This window comes from Schistocerca piceifrons, chromosome 3 (genome assembly GCF_021461385.2).
Source record: "Schistocerca piceifrons isolate TAMUIC-IGC-003096 chromosome 3, iqSchPice1.1, whole genome shotgun sequence".
Classification (NCBI taxonomy): domain Eukaryota; kingdom Metazoa; phylum Arthropoda; class Insecta; order Orthoptera; family Acrididae; genus Schistocerca; species Schistocerca piceifrons.
The window spans coordinates 150,241,477-150,255,176 of record NC_060140.1 but is presented as its reverse complement, the minus strand read 5'-3'; positions in this window follow the sequence as shown (position 1 = coordinate 150,255,176).

The window sequence follows — 13,700 nt, the reverse complement described above, 5'->3', positions numbered from 1 at the left end:
AAACATTTATCACACCGCAGTGAAACGCCAGACAAATCTGCAGAAATGTTACTGTAACCAATCACAGACGCACATACACTAAAACATCATTATGCAACTGTACCTGACGGCACAATCGGTGGAAGACTCTCATTTCCGTGGCGGAAAAGGTAAACAGTCGTTTCCCGCATCCTGGACGCCTGCCGTGACCGCACCGTTTCCGCTACACTGTTCCATATAGCGGAGCGAAATTACGATAATGTGCCCCAAGTCTGAAGCTTCCTGCTTGTGTAGAGAGAAACTGAGATTTTCCTTACAAAAGGAACTTCCTAGTGCCTATACACAATACGGCTTCACTAAAAAATTCAAATAAAACGCTTTTGCATACGAGAATATCACCTTGAATAACAAAATGTCCTATTAGTAAACAAAAAAAGCTTCAGTTATAACTACATCCCTGTCTGTCAACCACTGTTTTCTGTACTCTGATTGTTACGCACATAAGGTCAGTCTTTTAGACAACAATAGCCCACTTTGAAAATCTACAAAATACACGCAAGCTGTGAGCTAATATTGTCTGTTCAAATGTTCAAATGTGTGTGAAATCTTGTGGGACTTAACTGCTAAGGTCATCAGTCCCTAAGCTTACACATTGCTTAACCTCAGCTATTCTAAGGACAAACACACACACCCATGCCCGAGGGAGGACTCGAACCTCCGCCGGGACAAGCCGCACAGTCCATGACTGCAGCGCCTAAGACCGCTCGGCTAACACCGCGCGGCTCTAATACTGTCTGTTAATTATGATATTTTTTCAGATCACACAGGAAATTAAGATCAAATTCTATACTACTATAACAAACAATGGAAAATCCAGGATGTAATGTAACAGCGTAACAGTATTATGAAAAGGATAGTTGCTGTTCACCATATAGCAGAGATGCTGAGACTGTGGTCCTGTGTGAGTGAGTTCCGTTTTCGTGTATTTGTGTGTCTGTCTGTCTGTGTGTGTGTGTGTGTGTGTGTGTGTGTGTGTGTGTGTGTGTGTGTCGTCTATTTTTGACAAAGGCCTTGTTGGCAGTCTTTTTGTTGTGCCTATCTGCGACTCAGCATCTCTGCTATATGGTGAATAGCAGCTATCCTTTCCCTAATATATTTTTTTTTTTTTTTGGGTCATCAGTCTACTGACTGGTTTGATGCGGCCCGCCACGAATTCCTTTCCTGTGCTAACCTCTTCATCTCAGAGTAGCACTTGCAACCTACGTCCTCAATTATTTGCTTGACATATTCCAATCTCTGTCTTCCTCTACAGTTTTTGCCCTCTACAGCTCCCTCTAGTACCCCGGAAGTCATTCCCTCACGTCTTAGCAGATGTCCTATCATCCTGTCCCTTCTCCTTATCAGTGTTTTCCACATATTCCTTTCCTCTCCGATTCTGCATAGAACCTCCTCATTCCTTACATTATCAGTCCACCTAATTTTCAACATTCGTCTGTAGCACCACATCTGAAATGCTTCTATTCTCTTCTGTTCCGGTTTTCCCACAGTCCGTGTTTCACTACCATACAACGCTGTACTCCAGACGTATATCCTCAGAAATCTCTTCCTCAAATTAAGGCCGGTATTTGATATTAGTAGACTTCTCTTGGCCAGAAATGCCTTTTTTGCCATAGCGAGTCTACTTTTGATGTCCTCCTTGCTCCGTCCGTCATTGGTTATTTTACTGCCTAGGTAGCAGAATTCCTTAACTTCATTTACTTCGTGACCATCAATGCTGATGTTAAGTTTCTCGCTGTTCTCATTTCTACTACTTCTCATTACCTTCGTCTTCCTCCGATTTACTCTCAAACCGTACTGTGTACTCATTAGACTGTTCATTCCGTTCAGCAGATCATTTAATTCTTCTTCACTTTCACTCACGATAGCAATGTCATCAGCGAATCGTATCATTGATATCCTTTCACCTTGTATTTTAATTCCACTCCTGAACCTTTCTTTTATTTCCATCATTGCTTCCTCGATGTACAGATTGAAGAGTAGGGGCGAAAGGCTACAGCCTTGTCTTACACCCTTCTTAATACGAGCACTTCGTTCTTGATCATCCGCTCTTATTATTCCCTCTTGGTTGTTGTACATATTGTATATGACCCGTCTCTCCCTATAGCTTACCCCTACTTTTTTCAGAATCTCGAACAGCTTGCACCATTTTATATTGTCGAACGCTTTTTCCAGGTCGACAAATCCTATGAAAGTGTCTTGATTTTTCTTTAGCCTTGCTTCCATTATTAGCTGTAACGTCAGAATTGCCTCTCTCGTCCCTTTACCTTTCCTAAAGCCAAACTGATCGTCACCTAGCGCATTCTCAATTTTCTTTTCCATTCTGCTGTATATTATTCACTTAAGCAGCTTCGATGCATGAGCTATTAAGCCGATTGTGCGATAATTCTCGCACTTGTCAGCTCTTGCCGTCTTCGGAATTGTGTGGATGATGCTTTTCCGGAAGTCAGATGGTATATCGCCAGACTCATATATTCTACACACCAACGTGAAAAGTCGTTTTGTTGCCACTTCCCCCAATGATTTTAGAAATTCTGATGGAATGTTATCTATCCCTTCTGCCTTATTTGACCGTAAGTCCTCCAAAGCTCTTTTAAATTCCGATTCTAATACTGGATCCCCTATCTCTTCTAAATCGACCCCTGTTTCTCCTTCTGTCACATCAGACAAATCTTCACCCTCATAGAGGCTTTCAATGTACTCTTTCCACCTATCTGCTCTCTCCTCTGCATTTAGCAGTGGAATTCCCGTTGCACTCTTAATGTTACCACCGTTGCTTTTAATGTCACCAAAGGTTGTTTTAACTTTCCTGTATGCTGAGTCTGTCCTTCCGACAATCATATCTTTTTCGATGTCTTCACACTTTTCCTGCAGCCATTTCGTCTTAGCTTCCCTGCACTTCCTATTTATTTCATTTCTCGGCGATTTGTATTTCTGTATTCCTGATTTTCTCGGAACATGTTTGTACTTCCTCCTTTCATCAATCAACTAAAGTATTTCTTCTGTTACCGATGGTTTCTTCGCAACTACCTTCTTTGTACCTATGTTTTCCTTCCCAACTTCTGGATGGCCCTTTTTAGAGATGTCCATTCCTCTTCAACTGTACTGCCTACTGCGCTGTTCCTTATTGCTGTATCTATAGTGTTAGAGAATTTCAGACGTATTTCGTCATTCCTTAGTACTTCCGTATCCCACTTCTTTGCGTATTGATTCTTCCTGACTAATGTCTTGACCTTCAGCCTACTCTTCATCACTACTATATTGTGATCTGAGTCTATATCTGCTCCTGGGTACGCCTTACAATCCAGTATCTGATTTCGGAATCTCTGTCTGACCATGATGTAATCTAATTGAAATCTTCCCGTATCTCCCGGCCTTTTCCAAGTATACCTCCTCCTCTTGTGATTCTTGAACAGGGTATTCGCTATTAGTAGCTGAAACTTGTTACAGAACTCAATTAGTCTTTCTCCTCTTTCATTCCTTGTCCCAAGCCCATATTCTCCTGTAACCTTTTCTTCTACTCCTTCCCCTACAACTGCATTCCAGTTGCCCATGACTATTAGATTTTCGTCCCCCTTTACATACTGCATTACCCTTTCAATATCCTCATACACTTTCTCTATCTGTTCATCTTCAGATTGCGACGTCGGCATGTATACCTGAACTATCGTTGTCGGTGTTGGTCTGTTGTCGATTCTGATTAGAACAACCCGGTCACTGAACTGTTCACAGTAACACACCCTCTGCCCTACCTTCCTATTCATAAAGAATCCTACACCTGTTATACCATTTTCTGCTGCTATTGATATTACCCGATACTCATCTGACCAGAAATCCTTGTCTTCCTTCCACTTCACTTCACTGACCCCTACTATATCTAGATTGAGCCTTTGCATTTCCCTTTTCAGATTTTCTAGTTTCCCTACCACGTTCAAGCTTCTGACATTCCACGCCCCGACTCGTAGAACGTTATCCTTTCGTTGATTATTCTATCTTTTTCTCATGGTAACCTCCCCCTTGGCAGTTCCCTCCCGGAGATCCGAATGGGGGACTATTCCGGAATCTTTTGCCAATGGAGAGATCATCATGAGACTTCTTCAATTACAGGCCACATGTCCTGTGGATACACGTTACGTGTCTTTAATGCAATGGTTTCCATTGCCTTCTGCATCCTCATGTCGTTGATCATTGCTGATTCTTCCGCCGTTAGGGGCTATTTCCCACCCCTAGGACAAGAGAGTGCCCTGACCCTCTATCCGCTCCTCTGCCCTCTTTGACAAGGCTGACTTCTTATGCCGGAAGTCTTCGGCCGCCAATGCTGATTATTTATCAAAATTTAGGCAGTGGCGGGGATCGAACCCGGGACCCAAGACGTTTTGATTATGAATCAAAGACGCTACCCCTAGACCACGGGTCGTAACAGTTCTTTAGTATATACTCTACAATATAAAGGGAAGCTGTTGTTTAATATTTTTACCAGAAATCTCGAAAATTACTTGACTGTTTTGCTTAAAACCTTTACACAACTCTCTAATAAACTTTTGAACAGACACAGGCTACATATTCTTTTAACATATGTAACACATAAATATACATATATTATACAAGAAGCGGAAACGTCAGCAAAAATCTCAAATAGATGTTGACTGACTTACTTCACATTCTAACGCAACTCTCTAACAAACGTTCAGACGGAAACAGGCTACATATTTTTTAAACATATGTGTAGGTTTTTATATATGTAATAAGGAAACGTCGTTGGTAAAAATCTCGAAAAGTTCTTAACCATTTTACTTCAGATGTTAACATGACACTCTAATAAACATTTGGAGGTAAATAACCTATATATTTTTAACGTATAAATATTTACAGATGATACATACATGACAAACTTTTTTAGCAAAAATTTCGAAAACTTATTGAACAATTTACTTAAAATTTTTACGTGATGGCTAAAAACTTTCAGACAGAAACAGGAGTCAAATTTTCTTAAACAAGGTGTACATGCTTTTGGTTAACACTAACTGCAAGAAAGAAAATATTGTGCTCTGCTGTTTTGTGAAAATATGCGGTTGTTTTGTTTCTTGCACTCATTTTTAACTACGATAGCGGGGCATGTCAGCCATTTTTCTCCCATATACACACATCAAAAAATGTTTTGCATCACCTCGGTTCCAAGAGTTCCGGAACCTGTAGAGAAAATTGGAATAGAGACCAACGAAAATATCATTTGCGCCATTTTTATTGCTCATGAAAACCACACACTGCATGTTGCACCACCATACAGCGAGACCTTCAGAACAGTTGGTCCAGATTGTTGTACACACCGGTACCTCTAATACCCAGTAGCACGGCTTCTTGCATTGATGCATGCCTGTATTCGTCGTGGCATACTATCCACAAGTTCATCAAGGCAGTGTTGGTCCAGATTGTCCCACTCCTCAACGGTGATTCGGCTTAAATATATCAGAGTCGTTGGTGGGTCACGTTGACCATAAACAGCCCTTTTCAATCTATCCCAGGCATGTTCGATAGGGTTCATGTTTGGAGAAAATGCTGGCCATTCTAGTCGAGCAATGTCATCATCCTGAAGGAAGTTATTCACAAGATATGCGCGAATTGTCGTCCATTAAGATCAGTGCCTCGCCAATACGCTGCCGATATGGTTGCATTATCGGTCGGAGGATGGCATTCACGTGTCGTACAGCCGTTGCGGCGCCATCCATGATCACCAGCGGCGTACGTCGGCTCCACATAATGCCACCCCAAAACAGCAGAGAACCTCCACCTTGCTGCACTCACTGGACAGTGTGTCTAAAGCTTTCAGCCTGACCGGGTTGCCTCCAAACACGTCTCCGAGGATTGTCTGGTTGAATGCATATGCGACACTCATCGGTGAAGAGAACGTGATGCCAATCCTGAGCGATCCATTCGGAATGTTGTTGGGCCCATCTGAACTGCGCTGCAAAGATGGACCTAGCCATGGACGTCGGGGGTGAAGTTGCGCGTCATGGATCCTCTTGCGCACAGTTTGAGTCGTAGCACGACGTCCTGTGGCTGCATGAAAAACATTATTCAACATGGTGGCGTTGCTGTCAGTGTTCCTCCGAGCCATAATCCGTAGGTAGCAGTCATCCACTGCAGTAGCAGCCCATGGGCGGCCTGAGCGAGGCATCTTATCGACAACCCTGCCTCTCTGTATCTCCTCCATGTCCGAACAACATCGCTTTCGTTCACTCCGAGACGCCTGGACACTTCCCTTGTTGAGAGCCTTCCTGGCACAAAGTAACATTGCGGACGCGATCGAACCGCGGTTTTGACCGTCTAGGCCTAGCTGAACTACAGACAACACGAGCCGTGTACCTCCTTCCTGGTGGAATGACTGCAACTGATGGGCTGTCGGGCCCCCTCCCCTTAAAAGGCGCAGCTCATGCATGGTTGTTTACATCTTTGGGCGGGTTTGGTGACATCTCATAACAGTCAAAGGGACTGTGTCTGTCCACAGTCAACGTCTGTCTCCAGAAGTTCTGGGAACAGGGGTGATACAAAACATTTTTTGATGTACGTAATTTGATGTTTTTCCTTTGTCACGAGACTGGCGGAAGAATTAAGTGATATAATGTTCTAAAAACACAGTTTATAAAACTATCGAGAACATCGAGTTCGCCGCAACAGCTGGAGACAAGAAGAATCGCATACCAGTTAAGAGTGTTGCTGCTACTGCACTTGTCGACGGACCTTGTGGTTTTTGTAGTTGTAGACTTAATTTTAGTATTGATATTAATGATACTTTTTCTCATGGTAATGGTTGGCTCACTGTAGCATGTGGCAGTTTTAACGCATCTACAGCGAAAATGTAGTAAGCGAGAAACTTTTTTCCTTTCATCATGTTTTGGGCATAGTTAACGAGAAAAAGTTTCGCAAAGGTTTGAAATTATGTAGAAAGTCTGTTGCGCAAGTCTCTAAGTGCTCTCATTCTGAGATACTGCAAATTAAGTTACAGGTATTCTCTCGTCGTGGGCAACACCGCTTTTACACTCTCGTCCCCACCCCTTTGGTAGGTGGTTCTTCCCAGACAGTATATGACACCTATACAAAGTTTGATAGAAACCCGTCCACTGGTTTAGGAGGAGATGTGGACCATACACGAATACATATATACTTCCATTTTGTATAATTTGTATGGATTTTATGTTGGCGAATTTAATTTCAGTCACTTTCATATCTTTACACTAGGTCAGGGTAATGGCCAGCTTATTTTCGTTTGAAAGTGAGAAACAAACAAATATATTACGCAAATCATATCACTTAATTCTTCCGCCTCTCTCGTGACAAAGGAAAAACATCAAAAGTCGATAAGCAGCTGTGTAGTTTTGTTAGTCACAATCCGATGGGGAATGAGAGTTTCATGTAGTAACTGTATGACATTTCGAAAACGAGCTACAGAGGCACTAGTCTCTTTGGTAGAGCTAGGCGTGTGAAGACACGTGACATTTGGGATAGACAGGCAGTCGATAGTGAGACAAAACGGATAACTCTGTGAGAAAGGCCAGCGAGCCGCCGGCCACTACAAAGGTTGTCTGCGCGCGGCCGTAACACAGGTCAGACGGAAACGCGGACACGTGCTCCCCTCTGCCGTGTGTCCACTGTGAGACCGCCCGGCATCCACACCGGGTCACCGAGGCCTTTCATATTTTATGTCATTCGTTTCAGGCAAAGCACGTTTCACCAAATACGATTATGTCACATGATGATACGAATAGGCTACTTGTCTGACTCCATTACGAAATATACACTACTGGCCATTAAAATTGCTACATCAAGAAGAACTGCAGGTGATAAAAGGGTATTCATTGGACAGATATATTATACTAGAACTGACATGTGATTACATTTTCACGCAATTTCGGGGCACAGATCCTGAGAAATCAATACCCAGAACAACCACCTCTGGGCATTGAGTCAAACAGAGCTTGGATGGCGTGTACAGGTACAGCTCCCCATGCAGCTTCAACACTATACCACAGTTCATCAAGAGTAGTGACTGGCGTATTGTGACGAGCCAGTTGCTCGGCCACCATTGACCAGACGTTTTCAATTGGTGAGCGATCTGGATAATGTGCTGGCCAGGGCAGCAGTCGAACATTTTCTGTATCCAGAAAGGCCCGTACAGGACCTGCAACATAATGTAGGCTCTCGCAGGGATCGAATAAAGGGTAGAGCCACGGGTCGTAGCACATCTGAAATGTATCGTCCACCGTTCAAAGTGCCGTCAATGTGAACATGAGGCGACCGAGACATGTAACCAATGGCACCCCATATCATAACGCCGGGTGATGCGCCACTATGGCGATGACGGATACACGCTTCCAATGTGCGTTCACCGCGATGTCGCCAAACACGGATGCTGTAAACAGAACCTGAATTCATCCGAAAAAATGACGTTTTGCCATTCGTGCACCCAGGTTCGTCGTTGAGTACACCATCGCAGGCGCTCCTGTCTGTGATGCACCGTCAAGGGTAACCGCAGGCATGCTCTCCGAGCTGATAGTCCATGCTGCTGCAAACGTCGTCGAACTGTTCGTGCAGATGGTTGTTGTCTCGCAAACGTCCCCATCTGTTGACTCAGGGATCGAGACGTGGCTGCACGATCCGTTACAGCCATGCTAGTGATACGGGGCCGTTGGGATCCAGCACGGCGTTCCCTATTACCCTCCTGAACCCACCGATTACATATTCTGCTAACAGTGAGGGCGTTAATGACCGTAGGAGTTTTGCGCCCTAAAACCACAACAAAAAAAAAATCTGCTAAAAGTAATTAGATCTCGACCAACGCGAGCAGCAATGTCGTGATACAACAAACCGCAATCGCGATAGGCTACAATCCGACCTTTATCAAAGTCGGAAACGTCATGTACGCATTTCTCCTCCTTACATGAGGCATCACAACAACGTTTCATCAGGCAACGCCGGTCAACTGCTGTTTGTGTATGAGAAATCGGTTGGAAACTTTCCTCATGTCAGCACGTTGTAGGTGTCGCTACCGGCGCCAACCTTGTGTGAATGCTCTGAAAAGCTAATCATTTGCATATCACAGCATTTTCTTCCTGTCGGTTAAATTTCGCGTCTGTAGCACGTCATCTTCGTGGTGTAGCAATTTTAATGGCCAGTAGCGTATAACGTAATGGTGCACACGATTTTGTTTTACACGGAGTTTTTCAAAGAGAATATACGTATTTCGAATACATATATTTATAAAACTTTAAGACATACGAATATGAAACTTTACACACATATTTACGAAGGTCTCAAATTCAGATTACAAATGTTCAATACGTCTGTCAGCGACACGAACTATATCACATCGATACTTAAATTCCTCCGATACTCGGGAAAATATGTCCTTCGTCACTGATATTATGGCCGTACGGATCCGGTTCCTCAACTCTTCCAGGTTCTGTGGGAGTGATGGTACATAAACGTTGTCTTTAACGAAACCCCACACGAAGAAGTCAGAGGGTGTCAAATACGGTGACCGTGGAGCCCGGCTGAGACATGCTAAGTCGCCAGCTCCTTGACGACCAATCCAACGGTTCGGTAGAGTTTCATTCAGCTACTCACGGATTTAGCGGCTCCAGTCTTGTTGAAAAATGAAGAAGTCTTCGTGCAGCCTCGGAAATAACCAGTTTCGTAACATAGCGAGATATTGCTGACGCCGGCCGGAGTGGCCGTGCGGTTCTAGGCGCTACAGTCTGGAGCCGAGCGACCGCTACGGTCGCGGGTTCGAATCCTGCCTCGGGCATGGATGTGTGTGATGTCCTTAGGTTAGTTAGGTTTAATTAGTTCTAAGTTCTAGGCGACTGATGACCTCAGAAGTTAAGTCGCATAGTGCTCAGAGCCATTTGAACCATTTGAACCATACTGCTGACCGTTAATCATGTTCCATCAAAGAAGAATGGGCCGTAAACAGATTATCGGGAAATCACACAAAACAAATTACTTTGGGCCAACCTCGTACATGTTCAATGATTGCATGTGGGTTCATCATTGAACACGATGCGTTGTGCGAAAGTGTTAGCTTCGTCAATAGTATCAAGAATCTCGTTACAACATGCCACACGTTTGCGTTTGTCATCAGGACGCAGAGCTTGTAACAACTGTAACTTGTGCGGTTTAATAACAACCCGACGTCTGAAAACACTCCAAATTATTGTTGTACGCAGTTGTAACTCCAAACTGACACGACGAGTTGATTTTGAAGGACTGCGTTGGAAAGCAGTTTGAATTCGTGCAACATTTTCTTCAGGAACACGAGGGCGGCCAGGCCTCTTTCCTTTACACACATATCCTGTATCTAGAAACTGTCGCTGGCCGCTGTGGCCGAGCGGTTCTAGGCGCTTCTGTCCGGAACCGCGCTGCTGATGCGGTCGCAGGTTCGAATCCTGCATCGGGCATGGATGTGTGTCATGTCCTTGGGTTAGTTATGTTTAAGTAGATCTAAATCTAAGGGACTGATGACCTCAGATGTTAAGTCCCATAGTGCTTGGAGCCATTTGAATCATTAGAAACTGTCGATACCATCTGCGAATGTTTCACCCATTCGGAGGATCAGTTTGGCACCTAAATCTGAAACGTCTTTGCACTGTAATCACGGTATTGCACTTCGCAAACTCCAGAACACAAAATGATTGCTGCTGTGGAGTAGCCATTTAAACATATGACGGTTACCAACCAAAACAGAAGACAACTGACATCTAGCTGCTAATAATATCAACTAGACTATGTATTCGTTTCTCCAATAACCGAGCCGAGGCACAGAGATTGACAATTTGGACAAAATAATACTGTGTAATATGTATATTCTTTTTGAAACACCCTGTATTTTGTAATGTAATCAGACAAACATATATATAATGAAACTTTTCTTATTTTTTGGCCTGAAGGCTACACAGCCGCCTCTCAGAGTTTTAGAAATTTCGTAGGTATTTACAAGGTAATGTTATATTTATCTAAAAATTTCATTGTTAGTTTCAAAAATAATTTATTATTTTGGTGAGAGAGAGCAACTTTATTAGTTGGTAATGGTTGATAACAGCTGACTAAATATTACATGAGATCAGTTTGCTAGTCTGCATATAGTTTACATTCGAAAAAGTGTGAATGATGTCTCGTACTGTTCTACTGTTACTTCATCACTTAACGAAGTAAGGACTGCGTGCATCTGTATTCCGTGAAGATGGCTGGAGAATGACCTATGACCAAATCTCAAGCGAATTCTAGAACTTACAAAATTTTTATTCGCCTTGATTGTGTGAAACCAGTGCCTAGAGGGAAAATTTGGCTATATTTGTCCATATTATTAGATTAATACGTATCGATGGTTGTTATTCATCTTCCTTTTGGAACCTTGTTCTTCTATATAATTTAGTATTCAGGGCTGATGGCGGTTTTCAAACGTGCCGTCTTGAGCGGCGATCTTTGCTACGTCATCGACTGTTCCATTATATTTAATGTTAACATGTCCCTTGAGCCACATAATTTTTATCTTCTTCCAGAGATTTTCATTTTTCTCGATAGCTTTCATTATTTCCACTACTAGTGCATAATCAAACTTAAGTAAAGACCACTAAATTTTGAAGTTTGCTTTTACAAGGACGGATGAAAAGACATAAATTTGGCCACGGATCTTTCCATGGGCCTCAGAGCGACTATATGAGAAAAATATTCCTTAATCTTTAATATATTGAATAGTGTAAATGTTCTTGGATGATTGTACTTATCACATTCTTTTAGTACGTTTACAATGTCCTCGTTGATTAGGCAGGAATCGCAGCAGAGAAAGGATATTAATTTTAACAAATGTCTCGTTTTAGTAGTATTAATGCACCCTGCTCATAGTCTGTTAATAGTAATTATTTATTTGCTCGTGAGCACTTAGCTGAGAAAGCAAGGGTGGCGCGGAATCTGTTTCCGACTCACCTAATACCATGTGCCACTAATCTTACGGTTCACGTCCACTAGAGTTGTACTTTCCGGTTTTCCTTGACAGGAAAGTGCACTATGGATTTCACGTAATGGCAGAGGTATCTCGCTGTGAAGTAGATGTCGCAACATTTTTACGAATTCGTCATTCGTCTACATGTTCGTTGCCCTAACACCACACCAACATGTCACGGCAGCCATTGTAGATGAATCGGATGATGTAGCTCCTTCGCTCTAATGAGACTGCTCAGTAAATCGTGTGTCACGGGATTTACAATTTTTACTTCAGCTGCCCTTGTAAGACAGTGTAAAGCACATGTCAACTCAGACCTGGGCTCTGTCGATTTGTTGTCGACTATTCAAAGAATAGCTCCGTGAATGGCTTACATCTCCGCTGTTAATATCAACGCTTCTCCAGGTAAGGACAAAGCTTGTCTCCACAATATATGATCATCAAAAAATGCTGCTCCAACAGAGATAGAAATTTTGGGAACACTCCGTCACTGTTTAGCAGCATTAGCAGATTCAATTCGCAGTTTCGCGTTTGGCAGCAAGGTCAAAAGGGATACAAACAAGATATATGAAACCATAGGCCAGTAGCTGTGTCGGCTATCCCGATGTAATAATTGTTGGAAGCGATGAACAGAGTTCTTCGCAGAATTCCTAAACTGTGATGATCCCAATGAATGTTTTCCGTGAGCGATACCAGATATCATTGAGAGCAAAGAAGGGACCCCCAGTGAAGAAATATGACAATTAATCATAAACATAAAAAACAATAGGACTTTCAGCGAAGATCCAATCGCAGCAGAGGTAACCAGGAATGGAGGACGGATACTGGTTAAAATAATTACCAAACTGTTGATAATGACTGTGAATATGAGAGGTAGTCTGGCGATTGGAAATGGTCGTATTCTGCCTGTATTAAAAAAGAACGACCCCCGGTATGTCGTAATTATAGATGGATTGCAATCCTTGATGTAAGTTGCAGAATTGTATCTCAGTGTCTACGGAAGAGAATGACCCCAAGTGTAGAAGGAATTACAGGGGACTATGAATGTTGTTTCAGAAGAAATAGATCAACCGCACACCACCTTTCTACGTTCAGACAGGTAACAGAGAAAGGTTGAGAACGTAACGTTGACATACACACGGTTCAGAATAACTTACAACATACACAGGGGCACAATCACTAATGCCCTGGAAGAGTTTCATTTTTCACAGAGCCGGCGGGAGTGGCCGTGCGGTTCTCGGCGCTACAGTCTGGAACAGAGCGACCGCTACGGTCGCAGGTTCGAATCCTGCCTCGGGCATGGATATGTGTGATGTCCTTAGGTTAGTTACGTTAAATTATTTCTAAGTTCTAGGCAACTGATGACCTCAGAAGTTAAGTCGCATAGTGCTCAGAGCCATTTTTCGCAGAAGTTAATACGCCTAGTACTGATGAGTTTAGAGGAGACCTATTGCAGAGTAATTATCAGTACAAGAATGTCAGAGCATTTTTAAGTCAGAACTGTTCTTAGACAAAGAGACGCATTATCTCAAAAAAAATTTTAATTTAATTTTAGAACAGATCGATAGATAACAAAAAAATTAAATATAGTTGGGATAAGACTAGGCAATAACATAATAAATAGGCTTGCATATGCGGACGAATGGTAGCAAACGTGCAGCTCATAACA